Below are 21,858 nucleotides of genomic sequence, written 5' to 3'. Positions count from 1 at the left end.
TCCTTGCAGAGGGATATCAAAGCTGCTTTGAGGGTGCGATGAAAACGTTCAACCATTCCATTGGCAGCGGGTTTGTAGGCCGTTGTCTGATGTAGGGTGCCCAGGAGATTCGCTAATGACGTCCATAATTGAGAGGTGAAAGTGGTTCCCCTGTCAGAAGTAATATGCTCAGGGATACCGAATCTTGAAATCCATCCAGAGAGTAAGGTAGATGTACATGAGGCGGACGTTGCAGTTTCCATGGGAATAGCTTCAGGCCAACGAGTGAAGCGGTCGATGACAGTAAACAGGTAACGATGTCCTTGTGATGTGGGTAGGGGGCCTACAACGTCGACGTGAATGTGTGCGAAACGACGCTGAGGTTGAGGAAAGGTGCCCACTCCTGAATCCGTGTGTCGATGTACTTTGAAAGTTTGGCAAGAAGTACAGGCATGGACCCAATCCTTAGCATCCTTAGAAATGTCATGCCAAATGAACTTTGCCTTCAGCAGCTGTGCAGTAGAACGGCACGAGGGATGTGAAAGGCCGTGGATGAAATCAAACACCTGTCGGCGCATGGGAGCAGGAATCCAAGGTCGCGGTCTACCAGTACTGATGTCACAGAGGAGGGTGGTGTTGGAGTCTTCGAGGGGAAAACCCTCCCAACGGAAGGATGTGCAGGATGTCCTACAAGTTTGATACTCTGGATCCTGTTGTTGGGCTTCAGCCAGGGCGTTGTAATCCCATCCCAGTTGAACGGCAGCCAACGTGTTTCTTGACAGGGCATAGGCAACGGAATTCATTTTCCCAGGGACGTATTGGAGGGTGCAATTGTATTCAGCCACGGCGGAGAGATGTCGGCGTTGACGGGCGGACCAGGCGTCAGACTGTCGAGTAAAGGTGTGCACCAGAGGCATGTGGTCTGTGCAAATGACGAAGGGCATACCTTCTAAGAAATGGCGAAAGTGACGGACAGCCAAGTGCACCGCCAGCAATTCTCGATCGAAAGTAGAATAACCCGATTCGTCCTTGGACAGTTTTCTGCTGAAGAAGGCCAATGGGCGGGGCTAGCCTTTGACCACCTGCTCGAGTACTGCACCAATAGCGACGTCCCTGGCATCGGTGGAGAGAAGGAGAGGGGCGTGTGGGATAGGAAAAGTGAGAGCTGCAGCAGTTGATAGGACCTTCTTTGCATTGCAGAAGGCTGCTTCTTGAAGGGGACCCCACTTCAGGTCCTTTGGCTTGCCCTTGAGGGAGGCGTAGAGGGGAGCAAGAGTGGCGGCAATGGCTGGCAGAAAACGGTGATAATAGTTGACCATGCCCAAAAATTCCTGCAGAGCTTTGACGGTCGAGGGCGCGGGGAAATTCTGAACGGCTGCTATCTTCTCACGGAGGGGATGGACTCCTTCAGGAGTGATACAGGGCCCTAAGAACGACACTTCGTTGGCGCCAAAGGTACACTTGTCGTACCGGACTACAAGGCCGTTTTGTTGCAGGCAGTCGAGCACGATGTGCAGGTGACGGAGGTGTTCCTCTTTTGAGGAGGAAAACACAAGTATGTCGTCCACATAACATACACAGAAAGGGAGGTCCCCTAAGATGCCATCCATGAGACATTGAAACGTTGCTCCAGCATTACGAAGGCCAAAACAGGAGTAATTGAAGGTGTATGTGCCAAACGGAGTGGTGATGGCGGTCTTGGGGATGTCTTCCGGGTTCATAGGCACCTGATAATACCGCTTCAGGAGGTTGAGCGTAGAGAAAACCTTCGCTTTGTGCAGGTAGGAGGTTACATCGGCAATGTTTGGGAGGGGGTAGTGATCCGGTTCTGTTTGCATGTTCAGGCTCCTGTAATCCCCGCACGCATGGAGGGAGCCGTCTTTCTTCAGAACGATGCGTAAGGGTGACGACCATGGGCTGGAGGCCTTTTGGCAAAGGCCCATTTTCTCCATTTCGGTGAACGTCTGTTTGGCGGCTACCAATCGTTCCGGTGTCAGACGTCTGAATTTTGCGAAGACTGGGGGTCACGTCTCCTTGATATGGTGATAAATATCATGCTTGGCAGGAACCGTGGGCGTTTGGTGAAGTTCTGGACGGAAAACTTCCGGGTACGACGTGAGGAGGTGGGCGTAGGCATCCGTGGGTGAGCTGATGTGGTGAGCGAGGTTAGAGGGGGCGGGTTGAAGAGGTGTCGACAAGTACGAGTCTGCGTTGACCAATCGTCGGTGGGCGACATCGACCAGAAGGTGGAAATGAGAGAGGAAATCCGCAACGAGAATTGGCATTGTGACGTCAGCAACGAAAAACTTCCAATGAAATTTACCGTTTCCGAACGATGTGAGGTTCTCGTACCCATAGGTGGGTATCGCAGATCCGTTGGCAGCTACCAAGCGGACGTCGGCAGATGTAGACAGACTACGTTGTGCCTTGAAGAGTTTCCTTGGCAAAAGAGAACGACAAGCACCCGTGTCTACCAATAATTGCACGCCCGTTCCTGCATCCTGTAAAAAGAAAAGATTTGAAACATGGGAGGCCACCGCCACAAGCGATGGCCTACTTACACGTTTTTTGGCCACTAACAATCTTTGGCACATTTCTTTGCGGTTGCCCCGAATCTGAAGTGGTAGTAGCAAAACTGCGGCGGATGGGAGGTAGTAAGTGGCTGTAGAAGTCGTTCGTTGGGGCGCGAGCGATTGGTGGGTGGTGGACGGCTTTGTCGCCGCTTCGGCACGTCACGGGTAGGCGTGTATGTCCTACGGCATTCATGTCAGCTTCGGTTGACGTTGAATAGGCATCCTCGTCGTCAGGGGTGGAGGCGTTGATGGAGGTCTTGAAGTGGCTGTCCATAAGGGCGTCGGCTTTGGTCATCAGGTCCTTTATGGGTAAACTATCGACATCGGGTATGGCAGCGCGTACAGGTTCGGGTAAACGGCGTATCGAAAGGGCACGGAGTAGGTTCACCTCACGAGGAGAACCGTCTGCGGCAGGTTGAAGGCGAGCGATACTGGTCATTTCCCTGAGGGCAAGCAAAGCCCATTGGTCCCCCAACGGTTGTTGCGAGAGCTGAAAAAGCTTTGCTATACGGGCGGCTGGCGACGGCGAGTACTGCTGCAGAAGGTATGATTTGAGGGCGTCATACGCTATTGGGGTGTCTCCTTGTTCACAAAGCCAGTCGGATATTTCTGGGAAGGTGTCCTCGTGTATCGCCGTGAGAACATAATCCGCTTTGGTGGTTGAGCGAGTCACGTCCCTGATACGAAAGTGGACTTCAGCATATTGAAACCAAGCGAACGCTTCTCTGCTGGCGAACGGTGAAAGTTTCAATGGGGCGGCCGCGGCGCCAACTGCAGCAGAGTCCGTCTCCGTCATAGTACCAATGATGGAGGGGCAAGGGAGGTGGGGATGAAGGCAGTGGGAGTGAGTCGACTTCCGGGGTCACCAATGTGACGGCACCGAGTAAGGGTGTGAACTCAAAGGCAGATTGGAAATGACTGAGGCATATTATCGTGGAACACTCTCCTTATATACAAAACCTCAAGGCAACAGGACTTAACAAGTTCACAAGACAGACAATATTACAGAGGAAAAACCAGACAGGAATTTTCATGTTCGTTTTAGTGCGAGGCAAGAGCGAAGATACAAGCATAATATATACAAAAGGAATTATGTACAATTATGTGAAACACGGTTGGTACAGTACCTTGTGGCACGCCAGATATTACCTGAACTTCATCTGATTTCTCGTCATTTGCAACCACTATCTGTTTTCTGTTTTACAGGAATTCTTTTGCCCATTTTCCTAATATATTATGGTCTACCTTTGTGAAAGGCTTTTGCAAAATCTAGATAGATCACATCTGTGTCTTTTTCATTTATCATATTTTTGTGTATGTTTTCATAGTGTGCTATCAGCTGGGTTTGTGTACTTTTTCCGGGCACAAAACCATGTTGACCTATATTAAACAAATTATTTTTAACCAAATGGTTCATTATTTTCATTTTTATTACCCTCTCATACACTTTCATAATATGTGATGTTATACTAACAGGTCTATAATTGCTTGCCTCTAGTCTTGATCCACTTTTGAAAATAGAGGTTATATAAGCTAATTTATGCTTAACATATATCTCGCTCATATCTACACTTTGTCTTAGCAGTAATGCAAGCGGCTTCGCGATAGTGTGTGCAGTTTTTTTTTAACAAAATTGCTGGGACTCCATCTGGTCCATATCTAATTTTGCTTATAGCCTTGACAATATCTGCTTCATTAATATCTATATCCATTAGATATTTAACATTTTCTTCTCTCATTTTTGTTTCATTATTCTCATTCGCAATTCTTGGCGTGAACTCACTCTTATATTTTTCTGCTAATCTGATGCATATTTCCTTTTATTTCATTCGTTAATCGTCCTTCAATTCTTAGAGGACCTATTTCTCATCTCCTTTTATTCATCTTTTTTTGCATAGGAGTAAAGTACTTTGGGTTTTTTTTTTATATTTTTAAGAGTCCTTTCTTCTAAGTCCCTTTTTTTCTTTCGATTGTATAATCTTTTGTTCTGCATTTCGTATGTTACATTTTATTTCCATCATTTTCCACACATTTTTTTTCTTTTGCAAGATCCTTCTGTTTCTTGGTATGCATGTTTTTTGTTTATTGTTTTTTTTTCGGTACATATTTTTCAACAATTTTCTCCAGTATTTTGTACAGTATGTCCGTATTTACCTGTATATTGTCACTTACGAATACATTTCTTCATTCTTTGTTCAGTTCTCCATTTATTTCTGACCATTTTATATTCTTACTGTAAAAATTATATTTTCCATATCCTTCCCAACGTTTTGTGCCTTGATTAATTCTGCGATCACTTGCTTTGGAATGGACATTGTGCTATGAAATTCCCGTGTTATACACTATTATTTCTTTAACATAATTTACCTCATTCACATATACCAGATCTAGGACATTTTCCTTTCTTGTTGGAATGTGGTTTATTTGTTGCATATTATGTTCTAATAGCATATCTTGAAGCTTTTCAAATTGCCTCTTATCTTCTGCACTATTATTACTCTCTTTTTATATGTATATATACAACATCTTTCTTCTTTCCGTTCTTTCCAATCCACGAAAAGAGAGTTAAAATCTCCGGATAGGAGTATATTCCAATCTTTATGGTTTCTACATATATCATCTATTTTTTTCTAATATTATGTCAAACTCCTTAGTATTTGGGGGTCTGTAAACTACAATATTCACTAGTTTTTCAATTCAAATTCTACCGCAATCAATTCACATTCTGTGTTGCTGTATTTTTCACAGACTTTTCCTTGATTTATGTCTTTTCCATATATTGCGGTTCCCCCTTGATTCCTGTTTGTTCTATCTGATCTATATGTTTGGAAACCCTTTATCTGATCATCACTGCCAGTCTCTTGGGAATACCATGTTTCACTTATATTTAATATATCTATTTTTTCAATTTGGGTTAGTTCTTCTAAGAACTCTATTTTCCTTTTAGAGTTACTCTTGAATAAACCTTGTGCATTCATCACTACTATGGTTTGTGTTTCACCCCACTATTTAATATTGGTAATATTATGGATTCTCCCATTCTTCCTTCTTGTTCTGATATGATGTTCTTTTCTTCATATCCAGGAATTCTGCCATTAAAAAATCCAACTTTTCTATTATATTTGCTCTTTTGCCTTCATATTTATTTTTGTGTGTATACCTGCAATTATCCCCATTCTGCACCAACCCCTGGCATTTTAGATGCATTCTTTGTAGTTGGGCTCTAAATGTGCATATTTGGGTTGAAAGTCATCATATCTTGGGGCCTTTGGTGCATAGTGCTGTATATGTTCGGCCTGCTTTTTTGTTTCCTTTTTGTTTCCTTTTTGCTTTCATTTTTCTTTTCTGTTTGCTAAGTTTTCTTACTTTCATTCATGGTTGCAGGATGCATATATCGACATTTTTTTTTGTATTTGCATCCTTTTCCTTCATTTAGGTTTTTGCATATTTTTGGATGAAGATCTCCATATCCGTCTAAATACGCATATTTACCATATATTTCATAATTATGGCATATCTTTGGATGTTTGCTGTAGCATCTTTCGCTAAATCTGCAATTCCCTCTTTTCAGAAAATTGCAGACTATATCTTTTATTTCTTTTTTTTCTTGTGTTTGCTCTTCCCTAAAAGTATGTAGGTCCAAGTAGAGTCTCTTGTGTCTATTATTTGTTTCTATCTGATAATTTATTTCTTCGTAAGTATGTTGTTGGATGACATCATAAGTTATATCAATGATTTCCTCTGCATCCTTACACATATCCTGTTCATTTTTCTCTTCTTCTTCTTCTTCTTCTTCTTCTTCTTCTTCTTCTTCTTCTTCTTCTTCTCTATCTTCAACTATTTGCAGATTTAATCTCGACTTACTTATATTTTCTATCCAGACTAAGCATGTTGAGCAGAATACCTTTGTGTCTCTATTTTTTATTTTTTGCTGTATTTCAGCACATGTAGGGTGTGTTGGAACATGACAGGCATCTCATTTTCTAATCAGTTGTTGAGGATTATTAATGGAATACCATATCTTACATGTATTACACCGTTTTGGCATTCTTTTTCCCAATGCATCAATCAGCATATTCACCATATTGGACTTCCTATTGTCCTTTGATGGAATGTGTTGATTGATGTAAACTTTCTTTATAAGTCTCTTTATCACTTGAATCTTCTTTGGAATTTCCTCTATTACTTTGCTGATGTTTTCTGCAGATTTGCTCTAATTTTTTTGGATCATATTGTTTCAATATGTCTGCAAATATTTTTCCGTCACACTGGTTGGAGTTACTAGCGACCTCTGTTATCAGACGATCAAGATCTTGTTTCGCCAACTCATGGAATTTACTTTGGCTGACTGCAGCAATGTCCCTCCAAGCTTTACCTGTATTATAGAGCGCCATCTTGATCAGATTTTTAGTAATTCACAAGATAACTATCCTATGCCGACGTTTTATCCCACTTTTCTGAACTCAAACTTATCACCGACTATTCACGAAAACTTGTAGCTATTTTGCAGTCGATAGCCTTTTGTTATCTGCGTCAAATCAGGATATTTATAGGGTCGCAGAAGTGTATTCACTCACCAGCATACAGAAACACTCAGACGAGTACGAGGTCGTGTTGACTAATCATTAATGCCCCACATCAACCAGGAGGTGGAAATATGTGAGGAAATCCATATCGACTAATAGTGTGAGTGTCTTGTACCTGTGGTTTGGAATTTCAAATCCAATGGCAGCTACCAGTTGTATGTCGACAGGCTTAGAATGAACATGTCATGCCATGAAGAGTGACTTTGGTAGAAAAGAATGGCAAGCACCAGCGTCTACCTAAAAACCCCATGCCCTTACCTGCATCATGTAAAAAGAAAAGATTAGTGACAGGGGAAGCCACAGCCACAAGCGATGGCCTACTTACACATTTTTTGGCCATTGACAACTGTTCTGCACATTTCTTTACAGCAGCCCTGAATCTAGATGGTAGTAGTAAAACTACGAATGATAGGGCGTCGGTAAGTGGTTAGAAAGTTAGTTGGTTGGGGTGGGAGTGAGGGGTGGCATATGTGGGTGGTGGGTGACTTTGTCGCCAATCCGACATATCACAGAGCCGGCTTCAGTGTCTTACCGCACTCACGTCGGCCTCGGTCTGTGTTAAGTAATTGTCCTGTTTGTCACGAGTGGAGGCATTGATGGAGGTCTTGAAAGTGATGAGGTGGCTCTCCATAAGTACGTCAACTTTGGTCATCAAGTCCTCTCACTAACTTGCTATCTCATGTTTTAAATTATTTGTATCTTATGTGGCATTCTTGCTCGCAATTGCTCTTATATAAGCTTGTTATCTGTTGAATAAAGGTTACTTGTATTCACCTCACCTCTCTGTTAGAACCTAACAGTTATATTGCCACATTAGTGACCATCGGAGTGACTACTCTATACTGTCATTTTTGCCCACCCATTTGCCCTACCCTTGTTACAATACCACCAGCCAAACCAGACTTTTCAACACCTACCGCCTCAATAAAATGGCTGCTCTTCACCAGCGGAGAAGCGTTCGCCTAGTTCCAGCATGGCAAAGTTCAGGTTTACCTAAAGAGAGTGATTCAATCAAGAAGCAAAGCAGACTATGTCCTCATGGCAATCCCTGAGGGCCCGTTCCCTGAAATATTTGATCAGCTTTGCAACCAAAGGGGCTCCCCAATAGAGTATGACGCCCTCAAAAAATACTTCTTGGAGCAATACTCACCATCACTAGCTGCCCGTATTGCCAAGCTATTACCCGTCTCTCAACAGCAGTTGGGGGACCCAAAGGCTTTGCTCCTCTATTTCCCTGAGGGTTGTGTGTGATACTGCCACATACATCCATGTAATAAATGTAATGGAGGGTGACAATCTAAACTAGTAGGTTCTTTAAAATCCCGTATAATAGAGACAAACGGACATAAATGTGACAAGCAGCGGGGAACAGGCCCATGCTTGTCGATACAGTGACCACTGAACAATGACTGACTATTATATGCACATGGCGGACAGAAAAGCAGTGTTGACACATCTAATTACATTGTTGCCACGGTGCATAATGAAAAAGTGGTCGTACAGTATATGTAATGGGAAAAGATAAATGGGAATAAATATCATTCTTCTACGAAATAATAATAAAGCAAATGTAATGTTCATAACTGTACGTAATGTAAATAATATATGGCATAATATTAGATATCTAGACACCTCCCTCCCCCTTTACGCTCGTAGCAGTGTCTCGAGCGGAACAGTAATTTCTCTGAGCTAGTCGAGGTGAATGACGAGGGATATTGGAGGGTTCGAATGATGGCTCTCTTTCGTGGCCAGAACAAGGGGACACAGGGTCTTGGGGAGAGGTGTCATCACTTATATTAGCCAATGGGCGTAAATGTCGTCGGTTTCGAAACCACACACGACCACTTGGAAGGCGTACTTCATACCTTCTGGCCATTCCTCGGCCCATCACGGTACCAGTCTTGTCCCATCGAAGCGTCGTTGCATCCTGTATCCTCACTCGTTGGCCGATGGTGAGCTTGGGTAGATGGCGGGCATGAGAGTTGTAAAGGCTCACAGCCTGGTCGGTTTGGGCAGCAGTGCGGCTGTCGTAATCTTCGGTCTTGGTTTGCTACTCCTCTTTGAATGATCTGGGGTGGGCTGGAACACAAGTGCGGAGAGGATGGCCATAGAGAATCTGCGCAGGGGAGCGTCCAGCAGGGTTCGGTGTATTCCGAAGCTCCATCAGTCCTCTATCAAAGGCTTCACAATCTATTTTCCCGGATGGGGTGGTCTTGAGGATGAGGTGTTTCACAGCTTTCACGGCAGCTTCTGCTTGTCCATTAGACTGAGGGTAATGTGGAGATGTGATGATGTGATGAACTCCCCAGCTGTCAGCAAATTGCTTGAAGTCGTGGCTGGAAAATGGGGGTCCTCCATCAGTTCGTAAGCGGAGTGGAACACCAACCTCGCGGAAGAAAACACAGAACATTCTTGTAACTCTGGCTGTAGTTGTGTCACGTCCACAGGGAACAACCACAGGCCAGCCTGAAAGTCTATCTGCAATAACAAGGAAGGATTTCCCTGCTACGTGGAAGAAGTCAGCCGAAACGCTTTCAAAGGGCCGGGATGGGTGGTCGTCACACATGTATGGTTCCTGTTGCTGACTAGGGAGAAGCTGTTGGCAGGCCTCACAGCTTTCTACTTTACTCTTAATATCTGCATTGATGCCTGGCCAGAATACTGTCTGCATTGCACGACGCCGAGTAGCTTGAATCCCTCGGTGGCTGTCGTGGAGTCGATCCAAGGTGCGTCGACTGAGGGCTGCAGGGATGACGATCCTGGGTCCGTACAATACCAACTCTCCATCTGCGTAAAGGTTGTCCCGCAACTTCCAATACGGGAGGGCGGAAGCGCGGAGATCATAGCGGTTGGTGGGAAAGCCATTGGATACGTAGTGAACGAGACGACTGTAATCTTGATCCTGAGATGCGGCCATGCGGATTTCTTGTAGAGACTTATCCTCTTCGATGATGGGTCCTGTTGCCTGGTCGTCAGTAGAAGTGGCGGTGCTGGCAACGATACTCCTGACATTTGCAGTCGAAATAGTGCATTCTTCTTCATCTTCAGGTGTGGGGCGACTGGTTAGGGAGCGAGACAGGGCATCTGGTATGCAAAGTTGTTTCCCTGCGTGCCATACTGTAGTGAAGATGTAGGGGGCCACTTTCATCTTGAGACGTTGAAGGCGTGGATTCTCAATAGCATCCAGAGTGTAGTGATTGAGAATCGGTATCAAGGGACGATGATCAGTCATTAAGGTGAAATGCTGAAGTCCGGACAAGTATAGGCGGCAGTTAGCTACAGCCCAAGTGACTGCAAGTAGCTCAAGCTCTATGGTGGCGTAACGAGTCTCAGTATCCGTAAAGAAACGAGAGCCACACTGGACGAGACGCATCTGACCTCGGCCGTTATCTTGAAGTAGGGCATAACCGCGACCATATAGGCGTGAGGCATCTGTTTGTAGAACTACAGGCGAGGCAGGATTGAAGGGTGCTAGGACAGGAGGTGAAGTCAGAGCTGTCTTGACTTTCTTAAATGCTCGCTCATGGTCAGGCGTCCAGACGAATGAGCGTTTGGGGCTCATAAGTGGGCGTAGGGGCTGTGCTGCTGCTGCGATGTCTGGAGTGAAGTCGGCAAGTTAATTGACAAGACCCATAAACGACCTGACATCTGTCACGTTAGATGGTGTAGGAAAGTCCCGTATAGCTGATACCTTGTCAGGGTCTGCTGCAATACCATCGGATGATAAGACATAACCGCAAAAGTTAACTTTAGGGGCGGCTACAGTGAACTTGTCCTTGTTGAGGGTTATGCCATATTGACGGCATCTGGTCAGCATCTGGTGCACGTGTTGTAGGTGGGAAGGGAGATCCTCGTCGGAAAGGAGGATATATTCTACAACCTTCACACAGTTGGGAACACCTTGTAGTGCCATATCTCCACGGAGGCAGTATGCATCACCTGTTGCTGGAAATCCCATTGGTCCACGACAGTGCTGGAATCTTCCGTACAGAGTTATAAATGTAGTCAGGTGGCGGTCCTCTTCTGTGAACTCCATTTGCCAATAGCCATGCAGGGCATCCGCTGTGGTGAAGTACTTCGCAGTAGGAGAGATACTGCGGACAGCATCATGTGGCGTTGGTGATGGGTGTGTAGGGCGGGCTACTTGAGAATTTAGATGGGTGTGATCCACAGTGATGCGCACACCTTTGTCCTTTGGTACCAACACCATGGGATGGCACCATTCAGAGGGTTCGTCGCCTGCTGGTCTGATGATTCCATGTTGCACCAAGGAGTCAAGTTCTTCTTTCACTTGATCTCTGAGAGAAAACGGAATGGGCCTGGGCGTATGGACAGTGAAGGGTGTAGCGCCAGGTTTCAGGTGAATCCTCATTGGAGAGCCTGTCATTTTCTTTAGTGGCTGGGTTTGTAGATCCTTCTTGGATATGAGGACGTCGCTGAAGTGCCGAAGAAAATAGTCCTTAATAGCTGCAGGTGACGTCATAGCGGAGGCAGGAAACTGAGCGCATCTGTTGACATGTGTTACCTTGAGGATAGGCTTCGGGAAGTCCGGTGACACTATGGCAAGGGCTCGGCAATGTTCACGAGAGAGGAGGGGAGTCTGGATATCCTCATGAACATGTATGGTTGCTGAGCAAGACTTGTTGCCAAGACGAAGTTTTGCCTGGAAGTATCCTACAGCCGGTGTCATGGGGGATCCATCTGCTGTCACAACGTCTGTCATGGGTGGAGGTTCAAGGCTTGTCCGAGGTATGCAGAGTGCATCCAAATGTATGGTGCCAATCACTGTAATGTCTGCTCCTGTATCGGGGATGAGCTGGATATGTGATGATATATCGCCAAATGACAGAGAGACAGTGACTGGTGTGGGGGACTCACTACCTGAGTTATCACCCACGAAATGGCAGCTGGTGTTTGACTTAGTAGTAGGAGGTGAAGCTGTATATCCAGTCTGACTTTTCTTGGTAGACATGCACATCTTCTCAAAATGTCCCTGTTTCTTGCAGTTATTGCACTGAGCTTCCTTAGCAGGGCATTTCTGAGTGCGGGGCCAATGACCTGTTCGTCCACAGTTATTGCACGATGCACCAGTGGCTGGGCATTGTCCAGAATCATGTTTGCGAGAGCAATATTGACAAGGGTCACTGTTATGAGACTGGTGAGAATGTTGATCAGGAGATAGATAAGAAGTCCTCTTCTGTAGACGCTGGTTTTTCTTGTATGTAGATACTGCATTGACTTGGCTAGGAGAAGATGCAATGGCTGATGCAGCTGCACGTGTAGATTCGTAGGAACGGCAGCATGTCACAAACTCTGCGAGGGTAGATGAGGGTTGGAGGGGGATAAGGCGTTGTATTAACTCTTCGTCTCTCACACCTATCAAAATTACCATCTGCAATTGCCGTTCAGTGCAAGAGGTGGGGTTGCCAGTGCATAAGTCCACTTTATCAGCGAGATCCTTGAGGCGTGCATAGTAGTCTGCAAATGATTCTCCGACAGCTTGTTTACAAGACAACAATTCCCTGCGTCGTAAGGCTTCATTTCTAAGGCTACGAAAGTGCTTCTGCAGTGTATCCAACACCTCTGTAAGGGAAAGTGATGTGTTGGGAGGGATGCCCAGTGTATGCGTAAGCAGGCGCTGGGCATCCAGGGAGATGCAGGTTCTCAGGTGAATCAGCTGGGAAGTTTGATGTAATCTATCAAGTCCAACTAATGCTGCATAATCCTCAAAACGCAGTCTCCATTGGCGAAACGCTTGATATGTTGCATCTTGTTGCAAGAGAGGTGGGGGATGGACCGTAGGCTTGCTAGAAGTTGTGGGTGTATGCACTGAGAAGTCAGGGGTTGGGGGAACAGGTGTAACAGGAGGTGCAGTTATGGGGTTAGGTTGCTGGGGTTGCGATGCCGCAATCTGTCCTGATAGCAAGGAGAAAAGGGACATGAACCGCTGGTTGTCTTCCTGTCTTGATTGTTCCATCTGTAGTCTGAAGGTCTGCTCCTCTTGTCGTCGCCGGTCTTGTTCTTGCAGCCTGGAAGTCTGTAGAAAATGGATGAGATGAAGTATATCATTATTGTGGTCTCCTGACCTATTGGGAGTCAGGGGAGGAGGGAGAGTGCTGGTATCTTCATCAGCAGTGGGGAGGTGCAAAGGTACTTCGTCCGTCGTCAGACCCTCCGTTTGATCCTCTGCCTGATCCTCCGTCTGATCCTATGTCTGATCCATTAAATCAATTAGCTGTTCCTCTTGCTCAGCCATATTGAGTTTGGTGTCGTAAGAAAGCTTGAAATCTGTAGAGATCCAGAAAAATATCCAAATCACTGTATATGAGCGAAAGAAATCACTTTGGAGAGTTAAAAATTACAATGTTTGTCAGTGAGCTTGTGAAATAAGCGGCAGTTGGATGCGATGAGCAAGTGTGTTGCTATCCGAGGGGAGGCGGGTGGGGTGAGTGAGCGTCCCTCTGGGCGAGAGCCTCGGGCCTCAGTCACCATCGATGCATGAAAGAGGGAGGACGTGTGGTAGGGCTGCTGAGAAAATGGCGCCAGAGTTCAAATGTCCCAAAATAAATGTTGGCAAGGACACTAACATAATGCAACACAGCACTGTAACACACTGACACTCTAACCCTGCACTGCACAAACACTGTATCGTTCTTAAGAGACACTGTAGTTAAAATCTTGAGTCACTGCAAGGGATCCAATGTGCGAGACGAGACGAGAAGTAAACAACAATGGCGGTCGTCGTCTTGGAATTCATAACGTCCGGTTACTCACTGCGCCATGTGTGTGATACTGCCACATACATCCATGTAATAAATGTAATGGATGGTGACAATTTAAACTAGTAGGTTCTTTAAAATCCCGTATAATAGAGACAAACGGATATTAATGTGACAAGCAGCGGGGAACAGGCCCATGCTTGTCGATACAGTGACCACTGAACAATGACTGACTATTATATGCACATGGCAGACAGAAAAGCAGTGTTGACACATCTAATTACATAGTTGCCACGGTGCATAATGAAAAAGTGGTCGTACAGTATATGTAATGGGAAAAGATAAATGGAAATAAATATCATTCTCCTACGAAATAATAATAAAGCAAATGTAATGTTCATAACTGTACGTAATGTAAATAATATATGGCATAATATTAGATATCTATACAAGGGTGAGCAAAGCCTTTTGGTCCCCCAACTGCTGTTAAGAGAGGTGTAAAAGCTTGGCAATATGTGCAGCTGGTAATGGTGAGTATTGCTCCCAGAGGTATTTTTTTGAGGGTGTCATACTCTTTTAGAGCGTTGTCTTGATCGCAAAGCTAGAGAAAGATTTCAGGGAACGGGCCCTCGGGGATTGCCATGAGGACATAGTCTGCTTTGCTTCTTGATCGAATTACTCTCTTGAGGTGAACCTGAACTTTGTCATGCTGGAACCAGGCGAACACTTCTCCGCTGGGGAAGGGCACCTTGTCATGCTGGAACCAGGCGAATGCTTCTCCGCTAGTGAAGAGCAGGTTTTTTTTTATTGAGGTGGTATGTGTTAAAGAGTCTGGGTTGGCTGGTGGTATTGTAACAAGGGTAGGGTGAATGGGTGGTCAAAAATGACAGTGTGGAATAGTCATTCCGGTGGTCACTAATGTGACAATGTAACTGTTAGGTTCTAACAGAGAGGCAAGGTAATATGCAAGTAACCTTTATTCAACAGATAACGAGATTGTATAGAAGTACTTCCGAGCAAGAATGCCACATAAAATACATATATATTAAAACATGAGATAGAAAGTGAGTGAGAGATAAAAAACCAATAGCATTACATTGTGTATGAAACACGTGCGGTACAGAATAAAAAACAATTGCAGTTTTCATTACTTTACATACATAGGGGAATGGACAAGCCTTTTGGTGTGAACTGCGATGGGTATCTGATGAAGGCTCTGGGTGAGTGACATCTTCCTCTAATGAGGGTTTGGGGGATCTTATTGTCTTCTTAAGCCTCTGTGGAAGTTTTTTTTCTTCAAATTGTTGTTGTGAGATGACAGAAGCCACATATTTTTCTATATATAATGATAGTCACTCATGTCAAAGACTGTGCGTGAGGATAGTTTCTGGAAGTGTAAGAGTTCAGTGATTATTACTCTCAACAAGAGTAGAGTTGCTGATGAGGAACAGTATGGCCACAAAGGGATCCAAGAGTTGGAGATCCAGCATTGTTCACAAGAATAGACATTAGGAAGATGGCGGAAAATAGTCTCATTTTAAGCTACTTTGCAGATGCAGTAAAAATCTTAAGGATCTGACTTTAAATTTGTCACAGTAATTGGTCCGTGCACATCGTTTGAAATATGAGTTGGACTTTAGCATCCAGCAGCATCAGTAGAAAAAAATCTGCAAATGACCGGGAAGAGAGCAACTCCAAGAGGTTGCATCGAATTGAGAACCATCGCTGTTACAATTACTTGACATTTGGAAGAAGATGGATAAGGATCCCCATCATAAGCTTCTGTGACGAGCCGAGAGAAGGTTGTGACTCAAAGGTAGGATGAAAGCTACTGAGTAACTTTATTACAGACACTCGCCTTTAAATACAAAAACTCAATCTAACAGGAAATTTCTTGTTCAACCGTCACTGGACCGGTTAACAGTTAACGGTGAGAAAAACATATACATTATTTCAGGTTCAATGCAACAGGAAATTTCCTGTTCAACTGATACCACACCGGTTAACAATTAACGGTGAGAAAAAGATACATGCTTATTCAGGTTCTTTTTAGTGTGAGGGGAGAGTGAAGATACAAGCATAATATATACACAAAATGAAATGTCGTTACTATGTACGATCGTGTGACACACGGTTGGTACATGGCTCCCCCTAAAAACGACATACTATACATGTTAAATAGGGCGCCCTGATCAGGAGTGGTAGTAGCAAAACTGCGGCCGATGAGTGGCAGTGAGTGGCTGTAGAAGTCGTTGGTTGGGGTGCTAGCGAGTGGTGGATGATGGGTGGCCTTGTTGCTGTCCCGGCTCGTTACGGGGTAGGCGTGTGTGTCCTACGGCATTCATAGGCATGTGTGTCCTACGGCATTCATAGGCGTGTGTGTCTTATGGCATTCATAGCCATGTCCTACGGCATAAATAGGCGTGTGTTTCCTACGGTATTCATAGGCATGTTTGCCCTACGGTATTCATAGGCATGTTTGCCCTACGGCATTCATAGGCGTCTGTGTCTTACGGCATTCATGTCAGCTTCGGTTGAAGTTGAATAGGTGTCCTCTTCGTCGGGAGTGGAGGTGTTGATGGATGTTTTGAAGGTCATGAAGTGGCTGTCCACAAGGGTGTCGGCTTTGGTCATCAAGTCCTTTATGGGTAAACTATCGACATCGGGTATGGCAGCGCGTACAGGTTCGGGTAAACAGTGTATCTGAAGGGCACAAAGTAGGTTCACCTCACGAGGAGAGCCGTCCGTGGCAGGTTGCAGGCGAGTGATACTGGTCATTTCCCTGAGGGCGATCGAAGCCCTTTGGTCCCCCCAACGGTTGTTGAAAGAGCTGAGAAAGCCTTGATTTTCGGGCGGCTGGGGACGGCGAGTACTGCTGCAGAAGATATGTATTGAGGGCGTAATAGTAACGGCGAAGGGGGGGGGGGGGAGGCAGGGTGGAGCGAGTCGCTCTGGGGCCACCAATGTGACGGACCAAGAGAAGGTTATGACTCAAAGGCAGGATGAAAGCTACTGAGTAACTTTATTACAGACACTCGCCTTTATATACAAAAACTCAATGCAACAGTATATTTCTTGTTCAACCGACACCGTACCAGTTAACAGTTAACGGTGAGAAAAACACATACATTATTTCAGGTTCAATGCAACAGGAAATTTCCTGTTCAACTGATACCACACCGGTTAACAATCAACGGTGAGAAGAAGATACATGTTTATTCAGGGTCTTTTTAGTGCAAGGGGAGAGCAAAGATACAAGCATGATTTAAACACAAAATGAAATGTCGTTACTATGTACGATCGTGTGACACACGGTTAGTACATGGCTCCTCCCCTAAAAATGACATACTGTACATGTTAAATATGGTGCCCTGATCTGGAGTGGTAGTAGCAAAACTGCGGCCGATGAGTGGCAGTGAGTGGGTGTAGAAGTCGCTGGTTGGGACGCTAGCGAGTGGTGAATGATGGGTGGCCTTATTGCCATTCTGGCTCATCACGGGGTGGGCGTGTGTGTCCTACGGCATTCATGGGCGTGTGTGTCCTATGGCATTCATAGGTGTGTGTGTCCTACAGCATTCATAGGTGTGTCCTACGGCATTCATAGGCGTGTGGTCCTATGTCATTCATAGGCATGTGTGTCCTACGTCATTCATAGGCGTGTGTGTCCTACAGCATTCACGTCAGCTTCGGTTGAAGTTTAATAGGTGTCCTCTTCGTCAGGAGTGGAGGTGTTGATGGAGGTTTTGAAGGTCATGAAGTGACTGTCCACAAGGGTGTCGGCTTTGGTCATCAAGTCCTTTATGGGTAAACTATCGAAATCGGGTATGGCAGCGCGTAGAAGTTTGGGTAAATGGTGTATCAAAAAGGCACGAAGTAGGGGTCACCTTACGAGGAGAGCCGTCCGCGGCAGGTTGTAGGCAAGTGATACTGGTCATTTCCCTGATGGCGAGCGAAGCCCTTTGGTCCCCCAACGGTTGTTGAGAGAGGTGAGAAAGCTTGCTATTCGGGCGGCTGGCGACGGCGAGTACTGCTGCAGAAGATATGTCATAGTATCGGTTAGTGTGGGGGGGAGGCGGGAAGAGCGGGTCGCTCCGGGATCAACAATGTGACGGGCCGAGAGAAAGTTGTGATTCAAGGGCAGGATGAAAGCAACTGAGTAACTTTATTACAGACACTCGCCTTTATATACAAAAACTCAATGCAACATGAAATTTCTTGTTCAACCGACACCGTACCAGTTAACAGTTAACGGTGAGAAAAACACATACAATATTTCAGGTTCAATGCAACAGGAAATTTCCTGTTCAATCAACTGATACCACACCAGTTAACAATCAACGGTGAGAAAAAGATATATGTTTATTCGGGTTCTTTTTAGTGCAAGGGGAGAGCAAAGATACAAGCATAACATATTCATAAAATGAGATGTCGTTACTATGTACATTTGCATAAACTTGGATGGGATTATCCCAGGGCAGGTTTGTCAGCCAATTGATCAGAGTTCTACCCACTTTTAGATGCACCTCCTAGTGTCGGAACAAATGAGAAATTTTGAAACAATTTTTATTTATACTAGTTATACAAACCCAAGTTCCTTGCACATACTTGTCCGGCCGTCACCTTCCCCCACTACGTATTGCTTGTATATATATATATATATATATATATATATATATATATATATATATATATATATATATATATATATATGTATATATATATATATACATATATATATATATATATATATATATATATATATATAATCAAATATATATATATATATATATATATATATATATATATATATATATATATATATATGTGTGTGTTTATATATATATATATATATATATATATATATATATATATATATATATATATATATATATATATATATATATATATATATATATATATATATACGTTTATATATATATATATATATATATATATATATATATATATATATATATATATATATATATATATATATATATATATATATATATATAAACGTATATATATATATATATATATATATATATATATATATATATATATAAACGTATATATATATATATATATATATATATATATATATATATATATATATATATATATATTTATATATATATATGTATATATATATATATATATATATATATATATATATATATATATATATATATATATATATATATATATATATATATATATATATATATGTATATAAACAAATAAATAAATATATATATATATATATATATATATATATATATATATATATATATATATATATATATATATATATATATATATATTCAAATAAGCCATATATTTTTGATACATTAATGTCTGAATTCTCTCAACTACCTCGGGATCAGAGCCCTAGGCGAAATCACACACAGACAAGAGCTTGTGACCGGCCGGGAATTGAACCCTGGTCCGGCAAGCTTGTATAGTCAGTCTATACAAGCTTGCCGGACCAGGGTTCGATTCCCGGCCGGTCACAAGCTCTTGTCTTCGTGTTATTAGCCTGGGGCTCTGATCCAGAGTTCGTTAAGAGAATCCAGACATTAATGTATCAAGATTTTGCCGGTCGTCTCTATCTAGAGCTTCTAATTCAATACTTCTCCACTCATCACCTCCCATTTCACGCTTCATAATTCTCGGTCATGTAGGCATGGGTCTTCCAACTCTTCTAGTGCCTTGTGGGGCACAGTTAAAAGTTTAATGAACTAATCTCGCTTGGGGAATGCAAAGAGCATGCCCATACCTTATCCATCTACCCCTTACCATGATCTCATCCACATATGGCACTCACATAATCTATTATATAGTTTCACTTCTAATCCTGTCCTGCCAATATTCTTCTGAGGACTTTGTTATCAAGTCTACTAAATCTGTTGGAATATTGTTTCATTGACATACCAAGACGCTTGTCCATACAGTAACACAGATCTCACTGTACTGATATATATTGTGATTTTTATATGTAATGTTAGGCGTTTTGATTTACAAATTCTACTTAATTTAGTCATTGTCTTGTTTGCTTTTTTCAATATGTCACTAAACTCTAATTTTAATGACCCTGCGTTGGAGATAATAGCTCTAAATACTTAAATGATTCTACCTCATTAATCCTTTCTACTTCCAATAATATTTCATCTTCCATTGCATACTCCATTCTCATGATCCCTGTCTTGCTTCTATTTATCTTGAGCCTAACCTCGTTATATTTCATGCATTCTGGTAAGCAAGCACTGCAAATTCTGTGGTGTTCGGCTTATAAGGACAGCATAATCAGCATACTCTTAGTCAACTAATTTTCTATTACCAATCAAGTGCAATCTTTCTCTATCATCTCCAACTGTTTTACATATTACATAATCCACGAGTTCTTAGAGTAGTGGCAAATGAGAATGGAATACATTTCGTCAGTTTTTGTTCAACAAAAAATCTTATTATTGGAGGTACTCTTTCCAGTACAAGGACATCCACAAATATATATAGCTTTCCCGATGTAGCAATTCGAAAAATCAAATAGATCACATAGCCATGAATAGAGGAGGAGAACGCTGAGAAATGTACGAAGATATAGAAGTGCAGATATTGGTAGTGATCACCAGTTCATCATTACCACACTGAAATTAAAACAGAATGTATCCCAACAGAAATGTAGACAGAATACCTAGATTTGATACAACAAAGCTTCTGGAAGATGCTCACAGAGAACCTTTACAATTGAATGTTGGAATCGATTTGTAGTCTTAGGGATTTTGAGAGACGATAAGCAGATAATTAATGAAAAATGGTTTAATATTAAGAACATATATGTCAGTTGATAGTGAATTTTTGGGACATGCAGTTATAAGGAGAAAACCACGTATATCAAATGATAATTGGAATACTATAAATACAGACAAAGACAGAAATTGCTTGTTGAAAGTTTCAAGGAAAACTACAAGGTAGAGCATGAAAAGTCTTCAACTATTGATAGTGGGGTCAAAAGAAAATCTGGAAATGAGTGGAGAGAATATTTAGATAGTAAAGCAGATGAAGCTGACAAAGCTATGAATTCAGGGAGTGGCTATTGTGTAAGAATCGCTCACATAATTATTAATGAAATCTATATGGGAGCAAAGAAGAAAAAGCATGGGTCTTTTATAACAACAGAAGATGAAGAAAGGCAACATTAGATTGACCATTTTAGTGAACTCATGAATAGGAGATACGAAGGGAATAATTTGATTGATATATCTGAAGCTGAGAAAGACCATGATGTGCTCATGAATGAATTCAGTGTGATTGAAGCGAAGTTGTCTTAAAAAACTCAGGAGATGGAAACCCCCATGTTACAATAGAATAAATGCTGAGATGATATGGGTTGAAAATAGTGACAATTTTTTTTTTTTTTTTTTTTTTTGGGTATAATGTGGCATGAAGAGACTAAACCTGAGGAATGGGAGATTTTTTACTAATGGCAAAAAAGAAGACCTGACTGATTGCAATAATTACAGAGTTATCACACTTATGTCAGTTTTCATGAAAATGCATAGCATGCTTATTCTAAAGAGACTAGAGAGAAATATTCATGAAAATCTGAGAGATGTACAAGCAGTGGAAGCTGTAATGACCAATTATTGATTTTGAGGCATGTTGTACAGCAATGCATAGAATATATAAATCCACTTTTGATGGTATTTGTGGACAATAAAAAGTCTTTGATAGTGTGCACCGGCCAATTGTGGGAGAGTCCTGCTTCATTATGGAATTTCTCTTAAATATATAAATTTATTCAAGTCTGTTTATGAATATAGCAAGTGAAAAGTTAATATTAGTGAGGTCGTATCAAATGAATTCAACAGCTTAGTACCCCAAGGGAATATGTTGTCACCCATGTTGTTTATCCTCCTCATGGATTTTATTGTTTACTCTCTCTCTCTCTCTCTCTCTCTCTCTCTCTCTCTCTCTCTCTCTCTCTCTCTCTCTCTCTCT

The sequence above is a fragment of the Palaemon carinicauda genome, chromosome 33 (genome assembly GCF_036898095.1).
Source record: "Palaemon carinicauda isolate YSFRI2023 chromosome 33, ASM3689809v2, whole genome shotgun sequence".
Taxonomy (NCBI): domain Eukaryota; kingdom Metazoa; phylum Arthropoda; class Malacostraca; order Decapoda; family Palaemonidae; genus Palaemon; species Palaemon carinicauda.
This window is presented reverse-complemented; position numbering follows the sequence as displayed.